This window comes from Coenobita brevimanus, chromosome 64 (assembly GCF_032717465.1).
Source record: "Coenobita brevimanus isolate Jiangsu-jjx chromosome 64, ASM3271746v2, whole genome shotgun sequence".
In the NCBI taxonomy this organism is placed as follows: Eukaryota; Metazoa; Arthropoda; class Malacostraca; order Decapoda; family Coenobitidae; genus Coenobita; species Coenobita brevimanus.
This window is the reverse complement of record NC_137017.1, coordinates 8318034-8345772: the sequence shown is the minus strand read 5'-3', so window position 1 is coordinate 8345772 and position 27739 is coordinate 8318034.

Genomic DNA, 27739 nt, shown 5'->3' with positions numbered 1-27739 from the left:
GCAGTGGTGAGGCAGCAGTGGAGGCAGGAGGTTGTGTGCCCCTGTTCGCGTGCGTGTGGTTGGCGTGACTCTCTCTCGCTAAACTTCCCGCGAACCAAAGAAAAAGTTGTCGCAGCCTGACAGAGTTGGAGACGCTTTGAGGTAGCTGTCCCCAGTACGTATATTATCAAAAGTAGTTACATTTTACCAATTTTATCAGAGTGGTCGAGAAAAATAATCGGCTACCAACTTTTTGCAACTACTGTCATTTCTGAAACTTGGGGTACTACTGTAATTTCTTAAAGTATCTTATATATTTTAAGATGTGATTAGGAATAGTATCTTTAAAATAAATAATGACATAAATACTTACAGTCCGATTACTGAAAATTTATCGGTGGTCGAGATAAATAATCGGCTATCAAGTTTTCGTAATTATGGTCATTATTAAATCTTGGGGTATTAATTTATGAAACGATCACTTACTTAGTAGTAGTATCTATATAATGACACCCGACTACTTTAAGGGAAGCTTCGACATCAACACTCATCAACCAACACTTCGCAACTCTTTGATGACTGAGTACAATATTCTAAGTTTTGCATCAACGTGTGGCAAATTAAAATCTAATCTATTAACCACCACCAGCACTTACAACCTACAATTTCAACTGATGATCGACAAATTATCACCGACCACAATCAACTTTCCCTAACTATATAATGACGAGAGTTACCTTCTCAGAATCATGGCACATATTTGAGAGTGGCTGTCCTAACCACGTCTGTTGTTAAGACTACTCAGGCTACATACAATCCAACAATCCCACCTGAGAATTCGACACAGTAACTAATAAACCTTTCGCCATTACTAAATCTTGAGGGTAATTTTTAAAACTATATAATCCAGGGTATGATTAAGAACGGCATCGGTATCTATAATTTCAAACGAACATTCTGCCCCACAATTTCAGCTGTGGACTCGAAAAATTATCATGGCCCACAACCAACTCTTCATAAACAATCGAATGCTGACAGACGCATTACCCAAAACTAAATCCCTTATCAGAGTGTGTTTGGGTAAAAAAAAAAAAAAAAAAGCGAGGGGTTGATTGCATACCCAAGCCTACGTCCAGTTCAGCAATTATAACAAGTAAAAAAAAATAATTTCCAACTAAATATAATCATTTACCCTTTCGTACCGTAACTATTTAATGTACAAGCGTAATTTTCACAACCGTATATACTAGAGTGTACTTAAGTCTCGTATTTAATTTCACGAGTACTTTCAGCCTCACAAAACTTCTCGGAGGAAAAAAGTTTGTGGTAGTTTGCGAGTTGGAGAGCCTGGGTGGAGAGCAGCGAGTCCTAGAGTAGCTGCCTGGAGAACGTATATTATCATTAGTTATTATAATACGATAATTTTAACGAAGTAACTTAGAAAATTAATTGTGTATATTATCATTAGTTATTATAGGTTGATAATTTTAACGAAGTAACTGAGAAATTAATCGCCAAGCCAATTTTCGTAACTACTAACCGTAAGTAGAAGAACCCGCTTCCCCAGATTAGTTACTCCCCAAACTTCAACCTACAGCAGTTCAAGTCCACTGTTACATTTTTTTTGTTTAATGAACAGAGGACACCTGTAATTTTGCGTATGGGTTTTCTTTTTATTTATTCATTTATCTTTTCCTTCCTCCGTTCATCTTCTGTTTAAAAAGAAATTATTATGCATCCGCGTATTCTTCGGCATCGTGAAGCAGAGTACATTAGTTCTAAACTGGTATATCCAACAGGGAATTTGAAGGAAAAAATAAAATCGCCAGTCTACGTGTGGTAAAATACAGTATGTCAATCACCAAGAATACACCCACACCCAATACTGCATCTGACAGCTCGAAAGTCAAATTACGGCCAACCAACGCATCGCTTCTGTTAAACGATTCACAGGGGAAAGGCCGAAGGGTAAATTTACAGACCTTTTCTTTTTTCTTTTTTTCTTTTTTTTTTTTTACAGAAGATAAACAGAGGGAGGAAAACCATATCGTGAAAAAATCCAAAACTAAAATAGTTATGTCTGTAATCTATTATTCATGAGATAAGAACGACCAAAAGACAGCAAAAAGAAATAAAAGAAAGCACACCCGTGAATCATCTCAGTACGTACTCTCAAAGCGAACCAATAGCTAAAAATTTTATGAACTATCAATGCCATCGTTTAGATATTTTTATTGTATTCCTGCTAAAGACAGAATACGTAAATAGGTAGGTAGGTAGGTAGGTTGGTAGGTAGGTTTGTGGGTAGTAGGTAGACTGAGACAGCTAGACAGATGGACAGATAAAAAGATACAGACATATACACAGACAAATCACCCAAACGCGGGACGAATGACCTCGGGAAAAACGTCCTCGCCCATGACATTCAGCACACCATTGACATATCAGCGGGTCGGAAAAATGTACCTGCAGTCCCGGGATGACTTATTACTCGGCCAAGGACTTCCCGGAACTATGCTGTACTGTCCCCCTCCCTGTAGCAGCAACCCCCTGGCGTGCTGAGTTATGGCCTCGCGGTCTATTTTTGGAACCGGAAAAAAAAAATCACCATCCAAACCTCCTTTCCCACTTGAAGATGGAGTGAGGTAGGGTCTAGAAAGCAAGGAAAGACCTGATAGAAAGAGAAGCTAAATAGATAAAAAGACTATACAACAAAATGAGCCACACTCTCATTTACTCATACTTTACGCCCTCGAAAGCCTGACTGCTCCTTACAAGCTTAAAACAGCCACACTTACGTACTTCCTACCACCGATCAGCTTGACATATTCCGACGACTATCACCTCACCGTGAAAACACAGGTGTGCCAAACATTTATCATACAATCCTCCTTGATTTTCTATTACTGTTTACTCGAGTTCTGGCTAGGCTAAATTTCCAACTAATTTTCCGTGACTATGATAAGCTTGGTTTTGCGTCAGTTTTCGTCTTTAACTTTACCTGCTATATTGGTTAAATCATTATGGCTTCTCTTTCAAGTAAAATACAGCCACATCGAAGAATAACCTCATCTTGTACTACAGTGAAAGGTCAAACAGGAATATCTGAGTGAGCTTGACCCTCATACCACTGATTTAAATCCCTGTCCAACATCAAATAAAACAGCCAACCCAGTTAACTTGCCAAATCAACCAACCACTTCCTTGTAAACCTAATCAACCCATCACTTCCTTGTAAACTTAATCAACCATCAATTTCCTTGTAAAGTTAGTCTACTGAATCTTGGCCGTCTTAACCATATGTGTAAAGACAGTTACTTTTCACGCAATTGCTCACTTTTTAAACGACTGTGACTCAATATTATCTGGAAATACACTAACAAAATTCTATGCTTTTTCATGTGGGCTAAAGTGTCCATCATCCATTTTTATCGTACTGTATAGTTCGTATTTTTACTAATCCCCTAACGCAGCGCAGGGTACACACACACACATACACACACACACACACACACACACACACACACACACACACACACACACACACACACACACACACACACAAATCCAGGCTATCACCACATAAAAACTGTCCACCTCCCCAGTATAAGCCCTTTCCTTTCCTAAGCCCGCACCGTAACTCAGGGTAGAAATACGCACACACAACTCCAAGCTAAGTGCCGTATATATATTTTTTCGTTTTTTTTTTTTTTTTGAGGAATTATTTCGTTCTGAGCTCAAAACGCAAACATAAACAGACATATGCAAAAAAAAAAAAAAATCTAGGCAAGTACCATGTATAACCAGTCTAACTTTTTCGCACAGACCTTTTTTTAATGCTTTTTTCAAGTGGTAAATTATCCTACTTTCTCCTATGTTTTTTTCTCGTACGGTAGTGAGAGAACCAGAGAGGACATTCGCAGCTAAGTGTATAAATAATCACACAAAATTACACCAAATTTTATACAGAAGAACTACTGTGTTTTTACGCTTTCTGACAGGTGCTAAATCATCCTCCACTCCTCATACCATTTTTTTTTTATTTCGCGTAATGTTCTGACGTTGCTCTGGCTTTGGAGAATTTTACGCATATGATGGTACAAAGGAGTATATCAGCGGAAGAAATTGAAGTTACGCGATTACCCTTACGTGGTGAATTATCCTGCCTTCTCCTAATATCCCTCTCTTCTCGCAAGGCCTTGACGTACATAACTCAGCAATAACACATAAGCAACCTTCCACGGGGTCATTGAACGAACGCAATAGTGGAGAAAACTTCCTTTTTTCTTAGGGGAGACTCGCTAATCCCGTCTTCTTCGTAACCTCGTCTACCTCGCAGGTCTCTTCGTAAGTCCTGTTTTTCTCGTATGATCCGTCTTTCCCGTAAGCCCCGTCTTTCTTATGTCTCATCTTCTCTCGTAAGCCCCTTCTTTCTTGTAAATCCTTCTTTCTTGCAAATCCCTGCACTAATCCTACCACCAGTCCTTCATGAGACAATCCCAGCATGTATTCAGCGCGGAGGATGGGCATAAATGTTTAGGTGGCAACATGTATAGGTAGCCAAAGACATCTGTTGCGTGGAGGACAACCGGTACTACTGAGCTCGACCCATCCTCTCTACGTTCAGTGGTGGGACAAAGTTGGCTATTACTGGTGCAAGTTGGTCTGCCCCGATGCTAATACCACGGCTTAATATCGGGTGTAATACGGACACAATATCGGGCTTAATACGGGAATATTATCGGCAACACTATCGGGCTTAATACGGATACACAGGGCGAGTTTGGTTCAGGTTTATTATTATCATTATTATTATTATTATTATTATTATTATTATTATTATTATTATTACTATTAACCGTTCTATTTGGCAACGATTTAATAACATATGAAACTTAGTTATTACCCTGACACCTTTTTATTTCTCAAAATTATCAACGTTACCATCATAATACCTATGGAGATGACCAATACCATGAGCATGAATATTAAGTATCATCACCACCATCATAATCATCACCATCATCATCATCACCATCCTACTCTTAACACTAATAGAACGGAAATAAACCAGAAACACGAAGAAATAAAGAAGAAATGTAGGAGAGATAACATCAAAGTGTCCGGTTTATCACAGATGCGTTTCCCGGATTGTTTATGGGGTCGATGGCACTTGGGGGCTGTGTGCTGGTGTCAAGAGAAGCCCCATGACACCTCCTCTTACTAATTTATTTTCTAGTATGACACACGTAAATATTCTCTTGTCGGTTATAGTGTTGGTGTCAAAAGGAAGCCCCATGACACATCCTCCTCTATGACACAGCCCCATGACACATCCTCCTCTATGACACAGCCCCATGACACATCCTCCTCTATGACACAGCCCCATGACACATCCTCCTCTATGACACAGCCCCATGACACATCCTCCTCTATGACACAGCCCCATGACACATCCTCCTCTATGACACAGCCCCATGACACATCCTCCTCTATGACACAGCCCCATGACACATCCTCCTCTATGACACAGCCCCATGACACATCCTCCTCTATGACACAGCCCCATGACACATCCTCCTCTATGACACAGCCCCATGACACATCCTCCTCCATGACACAGCCCCATGATACATCCTCCTCTATGACACAGCCCGATGACACATCCTTCTCTATGACACAGTCCCTTGACACATCCTCCTCTATGACACGTCCCCCACTTACCAATTTATTTTATCTTATGACACAAATATTCTCCTCTCGGTTATATATACAAACTATGACACGGATGGAAAGAATATAGAAGGGAATACTCACTTGTTTACTACGAGAATATTCCCCCCGAGCAAGATCTGAAGAAAGATCACAAGAATAGAATATAAATAGACTCGTTTTTTTTTTTTTTTTTTTTTTTTTTGAGGGATTACGAGATATCTCCCTTGGCCTGGGAAAAATAACCTGGCCGTAGCGGAATCAAAGTGAAATTGATTTAAAAAAAAAGAGCACCAAGGCACTAAATGGCCTAAGGCGTAATACGGAAAATAAATCACAAAGGTATAAGCAACACGTAGCCTAGCAAGAGAAAGAGAGAGAGAGAATGGAGGTCAGGGGGAACATATCGTGCGTCAAACGTCTCACCACACTCAGCGTAAGCATGAATTATTCCCTTAACATTTCTTCGTAAGCGTGAATTATTAGTCTTAACATCTCTTCGTAAGCGTGAATTGTCTACGTAAACCTTCTTCGTAACAACAAATTACCCGCGTCACACTCCTTAAGCGTGTATAACTCTCTTTAAAACACTCTCTCACCACGCTAATACCAATACACCTGTCCTGTATGAGACAACCCTAGCATTTATTTAGTATGGACGGTGTGTGTTAGCGCTGAAGTGTTGACATGCTGAGGTGCACGGTATGTATGAGTTTTGCTGGTCCTCGGTGAACAGGCTGTTAATACTATGCCCAGAGTCTTGCACATAAAAATAAAGCACTCTCATAACCTAAATAAATTCCCGTATCGTCAGCATGAATACACCAGAATGCCAATCGTCCGCCTAGGCTACATTTTCTTTCGTTTCCAGTAACCTTGATATTTCACCCTTGACCTTCATCTTGAATACCACCTGAATACGTTCAATAGCTACTAGCCGAAAAAAAATTGAGGTTTGTAGGTAACTGATTTAAAAAGTTAGGCTCGAACAGATGAATACACACACACACACACACACACACACACACACACACACACACACACACACACACACACACACACACACACACACACACACACACACACACACACACACACACACACACACACACACACACACACACACACACACACACACCACCACCACTACCACCACCACAATACAAACACAATCAACGACAACCTACCCTATACGTGGGCTATTAAAATCATGTCATAAAAGTATACAGGCTGAGTGAGATTGCTCTGGACTCTTTTACCTCAAGCAGACACTCCTAAGCTGAATAAAATCGCTTATCAGTAACAGGAATACAGGTTTTAAAAGATGCTGTCGTACTGAAGCATTTTACCCTTTTTCTAGTATACCTAGTAGCAACTTAACTCGCTTCCTCTTCCATTTTACCTCTTCTTCCTCCTCTTCCTTTTCCTCCCCCTTATCCCCTGCTACTCATCTTTCTCCTCCATTTTCTTCTTCCTCCTCAGTTTCTATGCCTCCAAATCCCTCATTAAATCCTGTCAATACGTTTTGCTGTCGTTCTTCACAAGCCCTATCTAACGAGGATTTTAATTGCATGTGTCCTGATAGCAGCGTCATTTTCTATTACATGAGCCACATGCAGTGTTATAAATGATGTCACATTACACTACTTGTAGAAAAAAAAGTATTGTACAGTAGATGGTATGTCAACACCTCACACTTCCATCTCACACTGCAGCACATCAAACTGTTAGACTTCACACTGCCACACCTCACATCACACATATCATACTCATACGTTACACATACTTCATACTACAATACACTCTCGCCTCACACTATCACACCTTTCACTGTAACCACTACACTGCCTAACCTCACACTGCCACACTAAATACTGCCATCCTAACTCTACCACAGATCTTACTCTGCCTCACCACATTGTCACACGTTACACTGTCACAAACTTCACACTGCCACACCTTTTAGTGCCAAGCTTCACACTGTCACATCTCCCAGTCACACCGCACACAATCATGCAACAAACTGCCTCGCTACCCGATTCCAATTGCACAACGGTTATTCCAACACCCTCTTCATAAAAGAACAAAAAAAAGCATGAAAACTCTCGCAACAGAAAGAGATACAGATAGGCCAAGTTTTCACCTCTTTCTATATTTCTTTTTCCAGCGATGGTTTGTGTATTTTTTAACGTGTGGACCTGCAGTAGTCGTGATACAAGTAATGGTCATAATCATTAGTGTCTAGTAAGTTAGATGAATACAGGTTTATGCCAGGGATCACGATATGTAGTCGGGGAAACAACTATCTCCCAGTTTTGTGTGAAGTACATTTAAAACTAGCCAAGCATATATCCAAAGTCTTAACTGAACTAATTCGCTTTTAGATTAACTCGACTTTTCTGCTAGATATATTAACCATGATTTAAGAAGATAAGCATTTCCCTCACAGCATATTCCCTTCAAAAACTTTCTTTACCCAGACGATCGACGGAGTCAAAATGTACGCAGTTACTGTTACCACTTTTTATTTATTTACTTTTTTTTTTGTCAGGCAAATTCTTCAAAATGTTCTGTGTACTTTATATATTACACAAAGTTTCTCAGTTCAGGCAATCAGTCTCTCAGTTTCTGAAATCAACCCCCTCAGTTTCAACGTTTAATCTCCCAGTTTCAACCATCAATCCCTCAGTCAGTTGCTCAGTTTTTTTGTGTCGTAAATTCTCCAACCTCTTTCAGTAATGCCCTCGCTTGCCCCATAAATAAATCCAGCCTTACGTCCACAGTGATTATGGTGGTGGCCAAGGCCAGTGGGGCTCTTTGAAGTTTGCTTGTGTGTGTGTGTGTGTGTGTGTGTGTGTGTGTGTAAGGTTATTGGCCACTGTGTTTCAGCCCAGCCACAGAATGTCACAGCAACACAGCACTCTAAAGCACCACACAGCACGAGACAGCATAACACTGAAATACAAAGAATTGAACCATGACACAGCATCGCGACACACCCTACCATACCACCACAACACATCACCCCACAGCGCAGCTCAAAACAGCACCACAGAAGATCACCGTAGTACTTCATCATACCACAGCACACTACCACACCACTCATCACAAAGCAGCGCAAGACCACACCACACAACCAAAGAACCACTCCACAACATCCTACATTACCACACCTCTCCACGTCACCCTACATCACAGCACAACCATATCTCACCACAGCATCCCACAACACCACACCTCTCCATATCGCACCACATCCCTGTCGCACCACATCACTATCAACCCACAGCACAGCACAGCACAGTGGGTGATGACCTTGAGGCTAAGGATGTTTATAGAGCACAGTCACGCCCCAAACCCCTCACACCACCTGAAGCCACGCCTCACTGACAGATAGATAGATAGACAGATAGGTAGACAGGTAGACGGATAGAGAGACGGACAGACAGACAAAGTAAGAAAGAATGAAAGAGGAAGATAGATCGATAAATAAAGAGACACACAGACACACAGAAATAGATACATAAAGAGACACACAGAAATTAACAGATATTAACAGACTGATAATGACACACAGCTAGATAGACCGGTATATGGACAGACAGACAAATGTTCAAAGAATATAGTCAAGCCCCAATTCCTTCACACCCTCACTAACCAGACTTACCACGCTCATAAATATTACGGTAGAGAGAAATATAGACAGGTTCGACAAATTGACTGATAAAGAACTTGATAAAAATGGTAGAGAGAGAGAGAGAGAGAGAGAGAGAGAGAGAGAGAGAGATATACATGTTAACTTGATTCGGCAAAGTTAGACGCAGGGTTGATTTGGAGATTAATATTGGATGTTACATTCACACTGGTTTCACTTCGCTTGTACACCAATATATTTTTCGTACACACACACACACACACACACACACACACACACACACACACACACACACACACACAAACACAAACACACACACACACAAACACAAACACACACACACACACACACACACACACACACACCTAACTTGATTTTGGAATGAGAAAAAAATCGAATCTGGGTTTGTTTTTTAAAGCGTATTCTTCCGTACCTATTAACCATTTCATCATGATTTTTTCTTTTATTTTCTGGCGGCTAAATTGGCGTTTTTTTACAGTTTAGGAAAATCTCTTTCAAGCAAAGAAAGTACATGAAGATTATATCCATCCTCTTGCATTAGAAAAACTTCTACTAAGCTGAATATAAAATATCGCTGTGGGGTTGCAACAAATAAGTAAATAAATAATAAGTAAATACATCATCGTACTGAAGCGTTAAAATGAAGCCTCCATCTATATTCAGTTTATCGTAGACAGACTGACCTAATTCCATGTTGATTATTCCCTGTTTAATGATGAACATTGTTGTTAATCTGGCCAGGCTTGCCATCACAACAGTAACAAGAACAACACTAAGAGAGCTCATACCTCAGCCAATGCCACTCCCATTAAAAAGAATCCGGATCCGGATCCCTGGAGATATTGTAAGAAATTCATAGGATCCGGATCCGCCGCAAAATCTGATCAATTGTTCCTTGACCAATGGCCCACTCTACCACAAAACTGTATTGAAATTCATTGAGAACTTTTGGAAATATTAGACACAGGATCTGGATCCGCCCAAAAATTTCAAGGATTTTTTCATAGCACATGTCCACCTTTCCGTCAAACTTCATTGAAATTCATTGGGAACATTTGGAGATATCGTCTGGACAAACAAACATATATACAAACATAGGTGAATATATAACCTCCTCCAACTTCGTTGGCGGAGATAATTAAGAATCCTTCATTTGAACTCAGCATGTTGGAGAGAAGCAGACACATTTATGAACTGGTCTAAAAAATAATATGTTCGTTTCTTATTTCGCTGTAATCAGCATTTGTGTATTTACCAGGTGTGGCATGTGAAGGTGTGTGGCAAGTACTAGGACTGATGGGATTTAGGAAACGGGCTGTCTAGTCTATGCCCCGAGAAGGACACACAAAAATCAGAAGATGGCAAAACTCGATTGTATTAAAAATAAAATATGACAAAACTCGATCTGAACTTAATTTCTCGTCATCAGGCTGAGACACCAATGAATTCGAATAAAAACCTTGCCCATCTATCCCATTATCTATCCATCTGTTGCCTGACGCTGCATCCCGTAAGGCCCTTTTGTCGGTCACTACCAAAGGACGTGGTGTCAGATAGTAAACACACAAATAGACAGATATATAGATTGATTGATAGACAGACAGATAAACATAAAAAATTATCAGCTAAGACTGTCACTTAACTTGCATTACATTTAACCCTTCAAACTCAGGACGTGTTTTTTGTTGTTTTTATGGCCACTGGAAGATTTTATACAGCTTAGAAGAGCACCCCAGTAGTGAGGAGTTAATGAAAGTTACTGGTAATCCTTGCAGTTCGAAATGTCTCCCTTAGGCTGAAAAAAGTGGTCCGGAGGTAGCATGAGTAAAATTCAGAAGAGGTTATCAAAGTAAATTTATTGGGTATAAGAATATGAATAAGTTATTTTTGGCTTAGCATACACAACAGAGTCTATGCATAACTTCTGATAGCACAGAAACATTACATAACTTTTACCACGATTCACCAAATAATCATGTTCAAGATTTAAGTGTATGTTTATTCTGCAGAGCTCGGTGTATGTTTATTCCACACATACCATCCTTGAACGTAATCAAATCAGGTGCGCCAGAAACTTTTAAAGCCAGTTCCTGCACGCTTTACCAAACATCGCCACGGAAGGCCCAGTTAAGATTACTTACTGCCGTCCTTTACATGTGGGAAGAGTCAAACTTTTAATAGGATCTGAGGGGAATGTTGTGAGAGGGTTTGAGATCCGGCCCTGAATTTGACAAGTAAAAAAATAATCCTTCTATCCCTTCCTTTGCATACTGAATTAAAATATAGCCGTTCACTTAGGCACATACAAAAAAAAAGACATGACCGTAAATTTAACAAACAAACCCACAATTTTCATAGCTATTTCTTTACATATATATAAATATTCATATAATTTAACGTACAAAAAAGTCCTTTCATCTTTCTTTTGCAGATGAAAAATCATTTATTTCCAAACTGAACATGAAATAATTTCTTATAGGACGAATATGACATTAAAAAACTCCTACAGCCGTTCCTTTACACGTGGACATACGTTTCAAATAATTCCTTTGAGTGCAAAATGTTTGCATTTGATATTCATCCATATGTGAAAAAATTCTAAAAGTCGTTCCCTTACCTTCGGGAAAAAAACAAAAAAAAAATCTTATAATCTTGTCAATGAGGGTGAAATAAAATCCCTTCAAGGTTAAAATAATTCATGGCAATCTGTGCACCGCAATTTTTTCATGGCAATTTTTCCATGGCAATTTTCCATGGCAATCTTTTCATGGCAATTTTTCCATGGCAATTTTCCATGGCAATCTTTTCATGGCAATTTTTTTATGGCAATCCTTTCATGGCACTCTATTATGGCAATCTCTACATGGCAACACTTTCATGGCAATTTTTCCATGATAATCTCTTCATGGCAGCCTTTTACACGTTGAAACAGCTCACCTTTAATCAAGCACGTTTTGGGCCTCATTACTAAGCTAAATAAAACTCAACAGCAAATTAGATATAAAAAAAATCCTCAAGCTGGAAGGATGAGGGTTATCTCAAGCCATCCCTTACAACTGGAAACAGCCAAACTTTTAATAGGATGTGTCTGGGATGAAGAGCGTCAACTTGGTAGCAGACTCTCTCATAACCTGGCTGGTATGCAAATGAACCCACGCTCCTCTCCTTGCCGACGGGAATCATTGACCCCAGTTATGAAAACTGTCGCGAGAAAAAGCCGAGTCAACAGTGCCTTTTGATTAAATGCTAGTGATTTATATAGCATACATCGTGGAGGAACATCATACAGTTTTGCAATTTATATTTAAATGCATAATGAATGTATAATGAATCTTGCTTTGCCCTGTTTAATGTGATTCAACAGAGCACTTTATTATATATTAGTGGGTTATATAATACACAGTGTGAAGGAACATGTGCTATACAGCTGTGCAATACAACGTTTGTTTAATTCTATGGTAAATTCTGGATCACAATGGATAATGCTGAAGGTGTGTGCGACGTCTGCTTGAGGTCAGGAACCAGAGTCTGATCTACGACTGGAGTCAGATAAAAAAAAAAAAAAAAAACAGTATTAATTGCAGTACACTCCGTACAACACGATACACAGTAGATGTCGTCCTTGATGCTACTTAGTGATTGTGTGTGTGTGTGTGTGTGTGTGTGTGTGTGTGTGTGTGTGTGTGTGTGTGTGTGTGTGTGTGTGTGTGTGTGTGTGTGTGTGTGTGTGTGTGTGTGTGTGTGTGTGTGCAGGTACGAGTATATATGCTTATTTTCACTTTCACCCTCTCAATTCCCTTTCATATGGATCTATTGCAACGGTAACTATAATCTTTCACAATCAGACCCCGATGATAATTCCACAATCTTCCCCGACGGCAAGTAATTCATTCCCTCCTATATAACTTCCGTTTGTTCTTTCCCTACACACCTACCACTCTCCTAGGTGCTCTGGGCTCTATGATTCGGTATCTTTTTCACACCATCCTTCCACCTCCTCCTTGTCCCGCCTTACCCTCACCCCTTTCAATCTGTATATCCTCTTTATCCAGCTCTCATCACCCATTCTCCCACATGACCTTGCCACTTTAACACGCCCTTGCTAGCCCTTTCCGTCCTACTGCGTCTACTTACATTGTACCGACTCATTTTGTTGAACCATCTCGCCCTACACACAGCCCTGAGGCACTTCATTTCCGTCATTTTCACTTTTTTTTTCACTCAGTATCCTTCACACCCATGTCTCACATTCACACAATATGGCCTGTATCACTTGCATCTTCTACATACCTAGTACTCATTTTCGCTTGAACGTACACGGCTATACTTCTCCTGTATAGAACTGTATCACTCACACTGAAGCTACAGTAACTCATACATTGAACGATTTTTTTTTTTTTTTTTGAAGACACAACATATGGCCTTAAATATGCATACACATTAACACATTATATCCTTCCACATACATGTACCATCCATTCACCAGTCATCTTCCAAGGACACACATCTCCCTCCACCAGATTCCCCTCCACACAGCTTCATCTTTGTTTGACCTCGATCCACCATTCCTAACCAATATTCCTTCCTTTATCTTCTCCCTCGACTCAGTCTTACTCTGATTCATATGCATTTTTTCCTTTCATCCCTGCCGGTCTGCCTCATATTTTCGTCCATATCTTTTGTCTCAGATCATTTGTAGCCCTTCGTTCCATCCGTTTTCAAGATTCACTGCATACGGTGTTTCTTTGCACGTACACATACCACCTTTAAAACAGCCTAACTCCACACTGCTCTGGTTTTTTTTTTTTTTACATACACCTCCACACATCTTAGTCTTGATTCAATTTCAGTCCATCATTCCTTGCCAGTCTCATCCACATCACATATTCCCTCCACTCCATCTCACTTTGATTCATGTGCTGTCCTTCGGTGCATCCCAGTCAGGTCGCCTCCCACCTCATTTTTATAGACACGCAACCTTATCTACGAGCAGCCGTGATTTTACACTCCAATTGGCCTCAGGGAACTCGCCTGCTAACCTACATCCAAAGGTATGAGATAAAGCGTTAAGGATGACCTTGGAAGAAATGATAAACAAAGACGAATAGATAGTACTGAATATGGGAAAGATTAACAATGATAAGCCAACTGTTAGAAACGCAAAATGGAAAACAAATCTCTCTCTCTCTCTCTCTCTCTCTCTCTCTCTCTCTCTCTCTCTCTCTCTCTCTCTCTCTCTCTCTCTCTCTCTCTCTCTCTCTCTCTCTCTCTCTCTCTCTCTCTCTCTCTCTCTCTCTCCAGAATAGAGGAGGCAACAATGATGAAATGATGACCGTCTCAATCCTCATGCCAAAAGATTTGTCAGGGATTAAACTTGGCCTCTCGCTTGATTAGTGTCATACAGTCTCTCTCTCTCTCTCTCTCTCTCTCTCTCTCTCTCTCTCTCTCTCTCTCTCTCTCTCTCGTCGTCTTCGTCTCAATCGCAATGCACTTCAGTCCTTTACCGTCGCCAGCTCGTGAAAAGAAATCTGTATCGGGAGATGTGTGTGTATGTTCAATGAAGGTGGTCTGTGGGTGCGTGAGGGCTTGTGTGCTTGTGTGGGAGTGTGTGGGGTGTGAGTGCCTGTGTGGGTGTATGGTGGTTGTGAATGTGACAGCGTTAGTGTGGGTGGATGCGTGTGAGAATTTATGTGACGAGTGTGTGTATTTGTGTGTGTGTGTGTTTAAGGATTTGGGTGGGTGTGCTTAAGTATTTGTGTAAGGAGCGTGGGGATGACTTTGTGTATGTGTATGCTATTTTTTTTTTTTCTGTGTGGTGGTGTATTTCAGGATTTGTGTGGAAAGTGTGAGGGTGCCAGTAAGTGTGTAGGACTGGCAGCTGTTTAAGTCAGTGGGTGTATGAAAAGTATGGGTGTTGTGTATTCTTGAGGCATTTGTCATTTAGCTGGGAAGTGAGTGTGTGGGTGTGGGTGTGGTTGAAGTATTAGCGGGTATGTGGGTGTGGCTGTGAATGCTAGTGTGTGTGTGTGTGTGTGTGTGTGTGTGTGTGTGTGTGTGTGTGTGTGTGTGTGTGTGTGTGTGTGTGTGTGTGTGTGTGTGTGTGTGTGTGTGTGTGTGTGTGTTGTGGATGAATTTTTATATCAGCGCGTCTGTATGTAGGCGTGTGAATTACTGAATGTGAGCTTTAGTGTGATGGAAGGGTAAGTAAATGTGTGTGTGTGTGTGTGTGTGTGTGTGTGTGTGTGTGTGTGTGTGTGTGTGTGTGTGTGTGTGTGTGTGTGTGTGTGTGTGTGTGTGTGTGTGTGTGCAAGCAACTCGGCGAAGCATGCATGAGTGGCTGACGTTATGCGAATGATTGCATGTATGTGGCCTGGTTGAGTAGTGTGTGTGTGTGTGTGTGTGTGTGTGTGTGTGTGTGTGTGTGTGTGTGTGTGTGTGTGTGTGTGTGTGTGTGTGTGTGTGTGTGTGTGTGTGTGTGTGTGTGTGTGTGTGTGTGTGTGTGTGTGTGTGTGTGTGGTTGGTACACAAAGGGGTAACTGGACTGCGATTTATAGCGCTGTGAGGTGTCGCGAGGCGGGGCGGCTTGTTGATCACTGGAGGGGAAGGGGAGGGGGAAGAGCAAGGGGAACAATACGAGGGAGGGGAGAAAGACTGGGGAGGTTAGGGGAAGGGGCGAAGAGAAAGACTTTGGGATGGGGAGAAAGACTGGTGAGATCGGGGATGGTAAACTATTTGTAAAGAGAAAGAAGAGTAGATAGACTGCAGCCGTAGAGGAGAAAGACTATGGAAAGATGGAGAGAAAGATCTGGGGCGAAGGGAAAAAACTAGAGGTGTGGGAGGCAAGGGGCGGAAGTAGGAGAGTGAGAGGGGAAAAGACCAGGGAGACTGAGGAGGGGGAGCTGGAGGCAGGGGAAGAAGTGGGGAGGAGGGAGGGGGTAGTGATTTGAGAGGGAAGGAGGGAAAGAAGTGCCAGTTGTTCGAGAGGTTGGATGGAATGGACGTCGACTGATGGGAGTGCCTTGCGTGGAGAGGGTGTGAAGAGGGTTAAAGATGTGGAAGGGAGAAGAGGGCTTGGGTGAGAGGGTGGAGTGGGTGTGGATGGGAAGCTGGAGCGAGTGTGAATGAGAAAACGAAATGAATGTGGACTGACTCTGTGAATGGGCGGGCGGGCATGGAAGTGGTTGATAATGTGGGTGGGCGTGAGAGGATATAAGGGGAGGGCTATGGGCTGGAGGGGCTGTGAGGGCTGCTGGAGGGGGCTCAGAGGTCGTAAGGCGACTGTGGGGGGCTGACAAGGTCTATGTGGGCTAAAAGCTTCTGGGGTGTGAACCTGAAAGGAGTTTTTATGGCCTCTACTGGACTGCACAAAATTTTACGGGCTGGAGGGGATGTGAGGGCTGATGTAGTAGTCAGAGAGGGCTGGAGGGGGCTATGGCGGGGAAAGGGGCTGTGATGTGACGCCTGGGGAGGGATTTTATGGGGTGATGAGGGCTGGCTGGAATCTGACGCCTGGGGAGGGATTTTATGGGGTGATGAGGGCTGGCTGGAATCTTACGAGGTACAAGAGGCCGAAAGGACAATAAGGTAAGGTGAGTCTGGAACCAGGCGCACTTCGCAACTGTAACTCAAATGCTTCTTAACTTACACTGAATACAAGAAGATTACTGAAAGAAGTAAAGTATATTGTGAAGTCATCATTACCATCATCATCATCATTATAATCCTCATTCCCACGAATACATAGGGTGGAAGGGAGCTAAAAATAAGAACGAGAAAGAAGGAAAGCAGCAGAACTATCAGACAGAGTGCCCAGTAAAATGGATCATGCACTCATCATTCAAGCCACCGAGTTCCTTGTCAGCACCCCACAGGCCAAACGCATCTATCCTTGTCATATGATTACTCCGGCATATTTCATCCATCTTCATTTTTAACTGCATTTTTTCTCTCATTCCTCACCTTCCATGCTTCGCTTATTCATACAGAGTTACATTATTATTCAAATATTCTTGGCCCCTCGAGAAGCTTTAGAAACTGACTACAAAAGATACCTATATTCAAGAAAGGAGTAAAAATCTAGTTTCAAACTGTAAACTGACCGTCCAAATATTTCGCCACTAGCATAAAGACAATATGAATAAAAGAAAAAAATGAAAATAAATCAATAAACAAAGCCCTACAATAAACAGAGGAAAACAATACCGGTAATTATATAAAGCTGATATTGCAAGCCGATGAAAAATTTTCGATGCAGTTTTCATAAAAGCACAAAAACATGAATTCACATCCCCAGCTCTGCCACTGACCTTCAAAGGGCATCATATTGTGTAAAATTATTGGCAATGCTTCATAAACGTTTCGTATAATCCCGTGATAATTGCTGGCCTTGGGTTTTGTGATGCATATGAGAGAATTCTTTATATGTGAATTGCTATATTGACTCTGATGCTCGAGATTAAGCCTTGCCAATTAGATGGACTGATATGACTTTTTGAGTACTGTGTTTCTGCCATTCTATTTTCCTGTCTATCTTGCATTTGTATCTGTCTGTTAGTAAACCTATCTATCTAGCTATCTATATCTAAGAAATTTCGATTAATATTTTTGTGAGAATCTATGCAGGTTTTTGCTTTAATCTTTACCTTTTAGATACATGTGCCTTCATGTGTATACTCTTGCATCGACGTTATCTATCCAATTATCTATCATTTGTCTATCTATCCACCTATCTATCAACTTATATATCTTTCTATCTTCTTATCTATCTACCTATCTATCTACACGTGGATAATCTAAATGTCTAATCTACAAGTAGCCTCTAGTTCTAGCTGCAACGCTTGACACTACACCATGCCATTTAACTTGACAGATCTGCCTGATAGGGTTCTATCTACCACCACCACCACCACCACCACCACCACCAGGCTCTATCTACCACCACCACCACCAACACCATCATCACCATCATCATCATCATCATAATAAACCTTTCTTCTCCACATAAAGGAGGAATGAGGTAAGGTCCAGTAACAAGAGAAGAAAAATTATGTATAAAAGTGATATTGACAGACAGCTAGACACCTACACAGATACACAGACAGACAAATATATAGATCTATAGATAGACAGACTAAAAAATAAAAGAACATTTAGAACAGATAGATGGAGAGAGACCGAAAAATAAAACATCTCAAAAATCAAATAAAAACACCGAGACAATAACAAGATATGTTTACTCGGTCCAAGTTTCCGCTCTCAAGAGACCCCTTATCAAGTTTTATGTTTATGGCGGTGCAATATAACAGGTGCATTGTAAAATAACGCAAAGGGTACGCGCCATAAAGCTGTTTTAGCGAGGAAGGCACATATACACTCGTCAAATACAGCTTTCAGACGACGAGAGTGTACTAATAAGCAGAAAAAAATGACTCCTTGGTAGTAAAAATATATTACTTTAATGGTACGGCAGTAAAGGGGAAAAAAAGTTGATTTCTGTCTTCGTCACGGAGTTAAGGGGAATCATTTTTAACCCTCCAAAATGGAATAAAATCGTCTGAGGGTGGCAAGAATAAAGAGGTTATGATTTCCAAAACCCCCTGGGATGGTTACTGAAGACCATTTCCATCTTAGACGACGAAAAACCAATCCAAAGTTTTTAAAAAATCGTCTGGAAAAAAGAATAACACAAAAGCTAAGATTTCTAAAATTGATAAGGTTCCTGAAGAATATTTCTAACACTTGGACGACGAGATTCAAAAAGCCATAATTCTCCTAGGCAATTTCTGGGAGGTTATTTCTGAGGATGTCATTCAGTCTCGTGAGAAATCCGTCTTTACATAATGATCCGACACAGAATAGAGAAGGGAGTTTTTACACATTCTCTCTCTCTCTCTCTCTCTCTCACACACACACACACACACACACACACACACACACACACACACACACACACGAACGCGCGCGCGTGCCTATTTTTGTAAATAACTGTGCCTGTATCGGTCTGTTTCTATTCTTACACTCTCTTGCCCAAACTCCCAGTCTCACTCCTACATTTTCTCTATCACACTATCAGCTTGTGTGTGTGTGTGTGTGTGTGTGTGTGTGTGTGTGTGTGTGTGTGTGTGTGTGTGTGTGTGTGTGTGTGTGTGTGTGTGTGTGTGTGTGTGTGTGTGTGTGTGTGTGTGTGTGTGTGTGTGCGAACTGTCATTGTCTGACAATTGAAAGAGATAAATAATATAACTACATTCCTAGTCCAGGTTCCCCCTTCTCTCTCTCTCTCTCTCTCTCGTCTGATGGGCCTCCTCCCCGCCTCTGATGGTGTTTGTCTGGCCTGTTTTTCACCCACCCAAACATAACATCACTACGGTTGATCTCGCCCTACGCATAACACAGTCTAGTTACTGGAATGGAAATACCTTGTTTTTTCTCTTTTATGAGGGTGTGTCTCTTGTTTTTTAGGTTTTTGGGAGTTTTTCTTCGAGTTTAGTTTTTTTTGGACGTTTGGGGGTCTGCTTTGTGTTCTACTGTTTTTGTTATTAATGGTTTTATTTCGTCGATGTTAAGAACGAATTGCTGTTTTTTTCCTGTTGTTGGTTTGTCCTTCGTTTTTTTCTTTTTTTGGCAGATTTTGCCTTGCTTTAAGGTTTTTTGGTATTTTGGGTTTCTGCTTTGGGTTTCATAGTATTTCTTATTAAGGGTTTTATTCTGTGGTTGTGAAGGTGATAATGGCCTCGTTTTAGGGTGATATAAGTTTGTGCGTTGTGTTATTGTTTTTTAGGGTCTTTTCCTTTGAGTTCGTTTTTTTTTTTTTTTCGAGGTATTAGGGTTCTATTTTTTGTTCTAGCGTATGTTTGTAATGAGTTTCCATTTTGAGTCTGCTGAGAGGGAATTGCCATGTTTTTCGTCCTCTATGACTTTGTATTGCTTGTTGTGAGACACACACACACACACACACACACACACACACACACACACACACACACACACACACACACACAGACCAAATAAAAACATACACAGAGGCAAAGAATCAGAGAGAGACAAAACGAAAATAGATACAAAAAGGCAGACAAACTGACAGAAAAAAAATACCCCACCAAATCACCCTGTTGTTTGTGCTAATGCGTTGTGCCGAGGACATGATTGCACAGCTTAGCACAAACGGGTGAAATTCTCTTAACCAGGCCTATTGGCAGTAAAGTTTTCATGTCTAGTTATGGCTTATTATGTCTGTGTGTTTGGGAGGGAGTGTGGACGGTGTGGAGCGGAGAGGGGGATGGGGAGATAGGGGAAACAGAGAGGGAACTGGGGAGAAGAATAAAGGGTGGAAATGAGGAAGAAACTGGTGGTTTGGGTAGGAGGGAGGAGAGTTGTGTGTGGGGGGGAGAGGGATGGAGTGGGAAATGGGTGAAAAGGAAGGGGAAGTGGGGAAAGGGAAGGCATGGGGAAAGGGGAAAACTGGTAGAACAAGGGGAAGAAGCAATGAGGAGGATGAAGCAGAGAATGTGTGTGTGTGTGTGTGTGTGTGTGTGTGTGTGTGTGTGTGTGTGTGTGTGTGTGTGTGTGTGTGTGTGTGTGTGTGTGTGTGTGTGTGTGTGTGTGTGTGTGTGTGTGTGTGTGTGTGTGTATGTGTGTGTGTGCAGATATGTGTGAATGTAGGTAAACGAGACAGCAGAAAAAGTGGAAAAGTGCAAATGTTTCTGTGTGACTGTGAATGTATGTATTTATTCATGTATGTAAAAGAGAGAGGACAGTGAAGAGTATATATTTACATTTGTCTGTCTGTATGTATGCATGTGTGCGAGACAGAAACGGGATTTTGAAAGTGTGTGATACTTGTGTGCCTATGTAAGTGTGTGTGTGTGTGTGTGTGTGTGTGTGTGTGTGTGTGTGTGTGTGTGTGTGTGTGTGAGAAAGAGAGAGAGAGAGAGAGTTCGAACTGATATTTTGCCTTGCTTATGTAACCATGTATATCATCATCATCATCATCATCATCATCACCGTCCTCCTTACATCCTCATCACCACCACCATCACCACCAACCCTTCACCCACTATTACAAATGAGATAGGTCGGATCCAAAAACAAGAAAAAAACTGAAAATTACACAATGAGGGAGCTATTGTTAGAGTGCGAGGTCAAAAATGTGCCTCATCTCCATTTCCTCGTCATTCAAGTGCTGGATCAACAAAACAAGTATTGCTCCCAAGTGGTCGATGATCAGAAACTGAATGATGCTTCTCTATTTCATTCCGCCATGAGTAACGGACTGCAACCCATAATAGACATACATACATACATACATACATACATACACATAGAGAGAAAGAGAAAGAGACAGACAGACAGACAGATAGAGTTATATAGCACATACGAGTACTTACACAGACAGACAAATAGACAGAGGACTGATGTATAACCCAATACAACCAATACAATTTCTGCATATGGGTTTAACTTACCTATCCTATGTACATGTTAGGCCGTGGAGAGTGTATCGTGGAAACAAGGGTCGTTACTGAGTAGGGAAGAAAGGCCATCACCCTGTTTGTTTGTCTCATCACTCCTGTTTCTGCCATCGTGTCTTTTTGCCTACTGTTTGTGTTAATATTCCCTTGTATGTGTCATTTATATACTTCATGCGTCAAGTTCGTACCATACTGTTTGTTCCTTGTACCGCCACTACCCCTGTTTGTGCCACCTAGCCTATGTTTGTGCCACCTTGACTCTGTTTGTGCCAATGTGTCTCTGTTTGTGCCGCCATGTCTCTGTTTGTGCCATCTATTCCAGTTGTTTGCGCCTTCCTCTCGCTCTGTCCGACTAGGCTAAGTGATGGTATTTCTTATCTGAGGAAATGTTTGGTCTGTGTGTTTGGGATAGGGAAAGAGCTTTAGTGCGGGTAATGGTGCTTGAGCGAGCATTAGTAACCATACGCACACGCTCATGCACGAATTCTCTCTCTCCCGGACGCATACACACGGATTATCTCTCACGGACACACACACACACACACACACACACACACACACACACACACACACACACACACACACATCCTCAATCTAACCACACAGATACACATCAATCTATAAGCATTCCAGGAACACAAACACAGGTCACTCTCAATCAATCTGAAGCCAGGTTTTTCTACAGGTAAAGGACGTGATGAGAGGCAGCAGCTTTAATTCGTGTTCCTATCCCGTAAACTCCCGCCACAAATCCTCGCGGCCATTTTTCAAGCCGCTAATGCCTCCACAACGCTTCACGGATGATATATTCCTTGCTTTTCCTGTCCTCCCTCCGATGTTTCACCCATGTTTACAGAGACACACATGCACGGAATACACTAAGGGGGCCCTCATGGTAGGTAACAATAGGCAAAATGATTATTATTTACAGGGCCCTCATGGATTACAGTGTTATTTACAGGAACCCACGTAAAATACTCAAACAGAGGCCCTGATGTGAAAAACTAATGGGTAATATCACCATTATTTACAAAGGCGCCCATGATATAAGCTAACATGGGTCCTTATGGTCGCAGGAAATACCACTATTATTTTGAGATCGTAATGTAATTCAGTAAAAAGTTACATAATAATTATTTATAGGAGTCGTCATGGATTAAAATAATAGGCAATATAACCATTATTTACATGGGCACACTTGAAAAACACTTTATTAGGCCTTGATGATATACATTAATGGACAATATCACCATTACTTCTAGAGCCCGGATGGAGTATACTACCATTTACAGGGACCCTCATGGAATATTGCTATTATTAACTGGGGTCCTCGTGGAAAAACTAATAGCCAATATTACCATTAATAACAGACCCTTCACATCACACACAACAGGGCAATAGTATCTCATTCACTAGGCCCCTCACCGCTATTTAAAGGCACTCTCATGAAATATGCTAACAGGCAAGGCGCAGTTACCATACATGGAGCTAAAATTACCTATCAGTTTTATAACCAATGTGCAAAACGAACCAAACGTGAAAAGATACCTGAATTGAACACAAAATAATATTGCTTCATAATAGCCTGATATATAAAACAAAAAAAGTCATCGCTCTGAAGGGCTAATGGACTGGGAGCAAACACTATTTCTGGAGCTAGAAATATGATGTAGTTTTGTAACGAATGCGCAAAGCCGAACCTGATGGCTGATGCAACCAACACAAAATAAGCAACACTTCTGCATGACCAACTTTACGTGTTGACAGTCGGACCCCTGGAAATAAAATTCTGAAACGCTGCGTTGTGCGTCTGCTTGTGTATACACACACACACACACACACACACACACACACACACACACACACACACACACACACACAAACTATAAAGATATATATATATATATATATATATATATATATATATATATATATATATATATATATATATATATGGTATATACTCTTATAACAAGAACACAGTTTACTGTATACTTATCATAAACCAAACAGAGGAACAGGCTTCACCAAACTGTATTATTCTAACTACCAAGTGATACCGAATTCAGCCGAGAGAAACACTTGGCCAGTAAATAACAAAAAATATTATTCTTACCCCTTCATTTCTATGGAGTGTCTTGTTTTACTAATTCCTTTAATGCTAAAGGTCGCTAGTACTCTGAACAAAGTCACCTGATGTTAGGGAAAATAAAGTATAGAAGACGCCACTACAGGCAGGGAGTTAAGAGAACATAATATAAGCACTGTGTTACTGGGGTAAATGTTGCCAACTTATATAAAAATCCAACATATACGCATCCTTAGAATTTTTACAAACGCTAATGCAAGGAGGGGATTACGATGTTCCGAAGCACCTCCTATGAAACCATCTCGCTCCTCTGAACCATGTCTAATCCCATTTGAATTTCCCCTAATCCTTTTGTGAGAGCGCGTAGCAAGAGGGCGGTACGAATATATATTTTTTATGGATTTTTATTTCATTTTTCTTGGGATAATTGCCACTATAATTTAGCTCTTTCTTTGAGGTATCTTTTATCCTTATTGCCATCATTATAGAAATCTGGTGCTTCTGTACCGAACCTCTCTTCTCATTCTTTTTCTTCTTCGCATTTTTTACTACTGTTCTGTTTCTTTCCACTTTTCTTTCCTATTCTCTATACTCTGTTTTAGTTTTCATTTCCACTTTCTTTTTTTTTCTTCTAATTTGCCTCTTCTTTACTTTCTCCTCGCCGTATCCTTCTTACTCTTTTTATTCCTTTTCCTTTCCTCTTTTTTCTTTTTTTCTTCTTAGTCGTATCTATTAATATCAGCGAATCTTACCAGAACGAATTTGACTCCAGTTTGTCTACGTTCCTTATTTGTTTGCCGTTTCTTATTATCCTTATTTTTTCCTTTTTTCCTCCATTTGCAAATACGCAAATGCCAATCCGCCCACTGCATCTCCTGGGAATATTATAATGCTTTCTATCCTCCATCAAGCTATCCCATTCCCCTGAACTGTCACTAATCCCCCTGTGTGGGAGTACAGGAAGGAGGTGGAGAAGTGGAGGACGAGAGAGAGAAAGGGGAGATGAGGGAGAGAGGGAGAGGAAGGAGGGAGATGAGGGAGCCAGGGAAAGGAAGGAGGGAGATGAGGGAGAGAGGGTGAGGGTGGGGAGGGAAGGGAAACTGAGGAACGACGGGGTTGAGTGAGGGATATGGAAGGAAGGGAAGAGGGTTAAGGGTGAGGGAGGTGGGGAGGAATGGCTGGAAGGGCAAAAGGTAAGGAAGACAGGGAGGAGGGGAGGGGGAGTTACAGGTGAGGGAGAAGAGTTAAAAGTGAAAAGGGAGGGAAGTGTAGGAGTATAAGAAGTGGGGTTGGAGAGAAATGAGGATTGAAGGTGAGGGTGATTGGGGTAGATAGTGAAGGGCAGGGGTCGTGCTGGAATATTATGTCGTTTTTTATCTTGCATTGATTTCTTTTTTTCTTTTGATGATCGCTGACGGTGAAAATGTGACTTTCTTTAATGTAAGTTTTTCCTAGATATCGTTAATTGTTAAGGGCTTTTTTTTTTTTCTTGAATTATACTTGCTTTAAGGGTAATCAGTTTCTCTGTTTTCGATTTTTCCTTGAACTTCCCCATTTTCCTTGTCTTTTCTAATTCAATTCTCCTTTTTCTAGTTCTTCCTATCATCATGATCATCATCATCATCATCATCATCATCATCATCATCATCATCACCACCACCACCACCACCATTTAAGAGGCAGACAGAAATTAGAAACAGGAAAATATGAGAAAACACAAAAATAGTGCCACTATAATTAGAGCGTCCAGTAACAAAGGGGCGACACCTCCACTCTCTCTCTCTCTCTCTGTGTCACACATACACACACACACACACATGAACTTCCATTCACCCAACTCGTAGTACTGCGACCTTTTGTTGCATCTGACCTCTCTCTCTCTCTCTCTCTCTCTCTCTCTCTCACACACACACACACACACACACACCTGCGTTTGTCTTCTCAATGCCGCCAAAACTTCGCGGCCAAAACTTTTTTCGGACTCAGATATTTGGAAAAGCGAGGGGTAAGCCGCCGAAGCGTGGGATGGCAGCTGTGGCCAGGGCGGTGGAGGGGGACAGGTAGGGAAGGGAGGGAAAGGGGTTAAGTTAGATTAAATTAGGTTAAGTTAGGTTAAATTACGTTAACTTAGACTGGGTTAAGTTGGGTCAGATTAGGTTGTTAATTTATGTTAGGTTAAATCTGGTTAGATTTGTTTAAGTTAGGTTAGGTTAGGTTTGCAGAAAGGCGGGAGAGAGGTGAAGTTAGGTTAGATTACGATAGTCTGTTAGGGTTTGTTTAATCTGCAAGGGTTGGGTTTAATAAGGTTAGTTCTCCTGCTTTTGTGCTCTCATACTAAATAAAAAATACAATGAACAGTTTCTTCTGCATGGCCATTTAGAAGCAAGGCAGAGTCCATGATATAAATTCCATCTGACGCAGCCTCCTTTGCATAATTTAGATTTATATAAACAAAAAATTAAAAAAATTAAATTCATATACTAACCACAAACGGAAATCCGAAAATAAGTGCAACTGCCTCAGGCGTCCCAGAATGTTTCCATTCTTGCCGCGTTGTGTGGTGGAGAGGTGGAGGGGGGTCAGGAGTGGCTGGGGGCTTTGAGGGAGGGGGGAGATTTGGAGAGGGGGAGTAATGGGAGAGGAGGGTGAGGGGAGAGTTTTGGAGGTCTGGAGAGAAGGAAGAGGTGGAGGTGATGAGGAAAATGGGAATGGGTGGTGATGAGGAGGGAGGAAAGAGGTAGGGGTGAAGGGTAATGAATGAAGGTGTGACGAGGTCAGTGGGAAGGGGTGGGGTACTGAGATGAGTGGGAAGGGGTTGGCGTGGCGAGGGGATAATGAGTGAGGATGCTAAGAAGAGTAATGAGGAGAGTGGAAGGGGCTGAAGGTGCTGGGAGCTGGAGAGAGGGAATGATGGTATCTGGGAGATGGAGAGGGGCAGGGCGGGTGGGAGGAGGGAAGGCTGTAAACTGGTAAGGGGGATGGAAGCGGGGAACTGATCATGGAATGGGGAAGGGGATGTGGGGCTCTGAATTGGGAATGGTGTTTGAAGAGGCACTCGGAAGTGTTGGGAGGGATGTGAAAGGCTGAAAATAGGGGAGGGGGTTGAGGGCATCTGGTAAGTATGGAAGGAGGGGGGAAGGCAAGAAGGGGGAAGAGAAGTCTGCAACTGATAACGGCTGGAATGGCTAGTTCTGCTTTGGCGACAAGAACTCATGTATTCGTATTACTACACACACACACACACACACACACACACACACACACACACACACACACACACACACACATCTTTGCCCGGGCCGCTAACCATGTGACAGTAACTGGTGTGTGTGTGTGTGTGTACCCGCAAATGTTCTCTCTCTCTCTTTGGTACAGGTTTTGCGAGGTGTGTGTGTGTGTGTGTGTGTGTGTGTGTGTGTGTGTGTGTGTGTGTGTGTGTGTGTGTGTGTGTGTGTGTGTGTGTGTGTGTGTGTGTGTGTGTGTGTGTGTGTGTGTGTGTGTGTGTGTGTGTGTGTGTGTGTGTGTGTGTGTGTGTGTGTGTGTGGGAAAGGTCAGAGTGGAGAATCAACTGTGGGAGTGAGAAACAAAGTAAAAGGTTGTGTGAAAGAGTGGGAGGTATTCAGAGACATGGGCAGGTGTGTGAAAGTAAGAGACCTAGGAGCAAGGGGCGGTGAGGGTAAATGTGAATAGGAAAACTGATCAAACGTGAAAAAAGATGCTGAGTAAAGGATTAGTACTGGATTATGGATGGGATGTGTGTGGAAACAGGCGCTCCGCGGGGTAAGAAATGTCTCAATAAATGGACATATGGAGTAA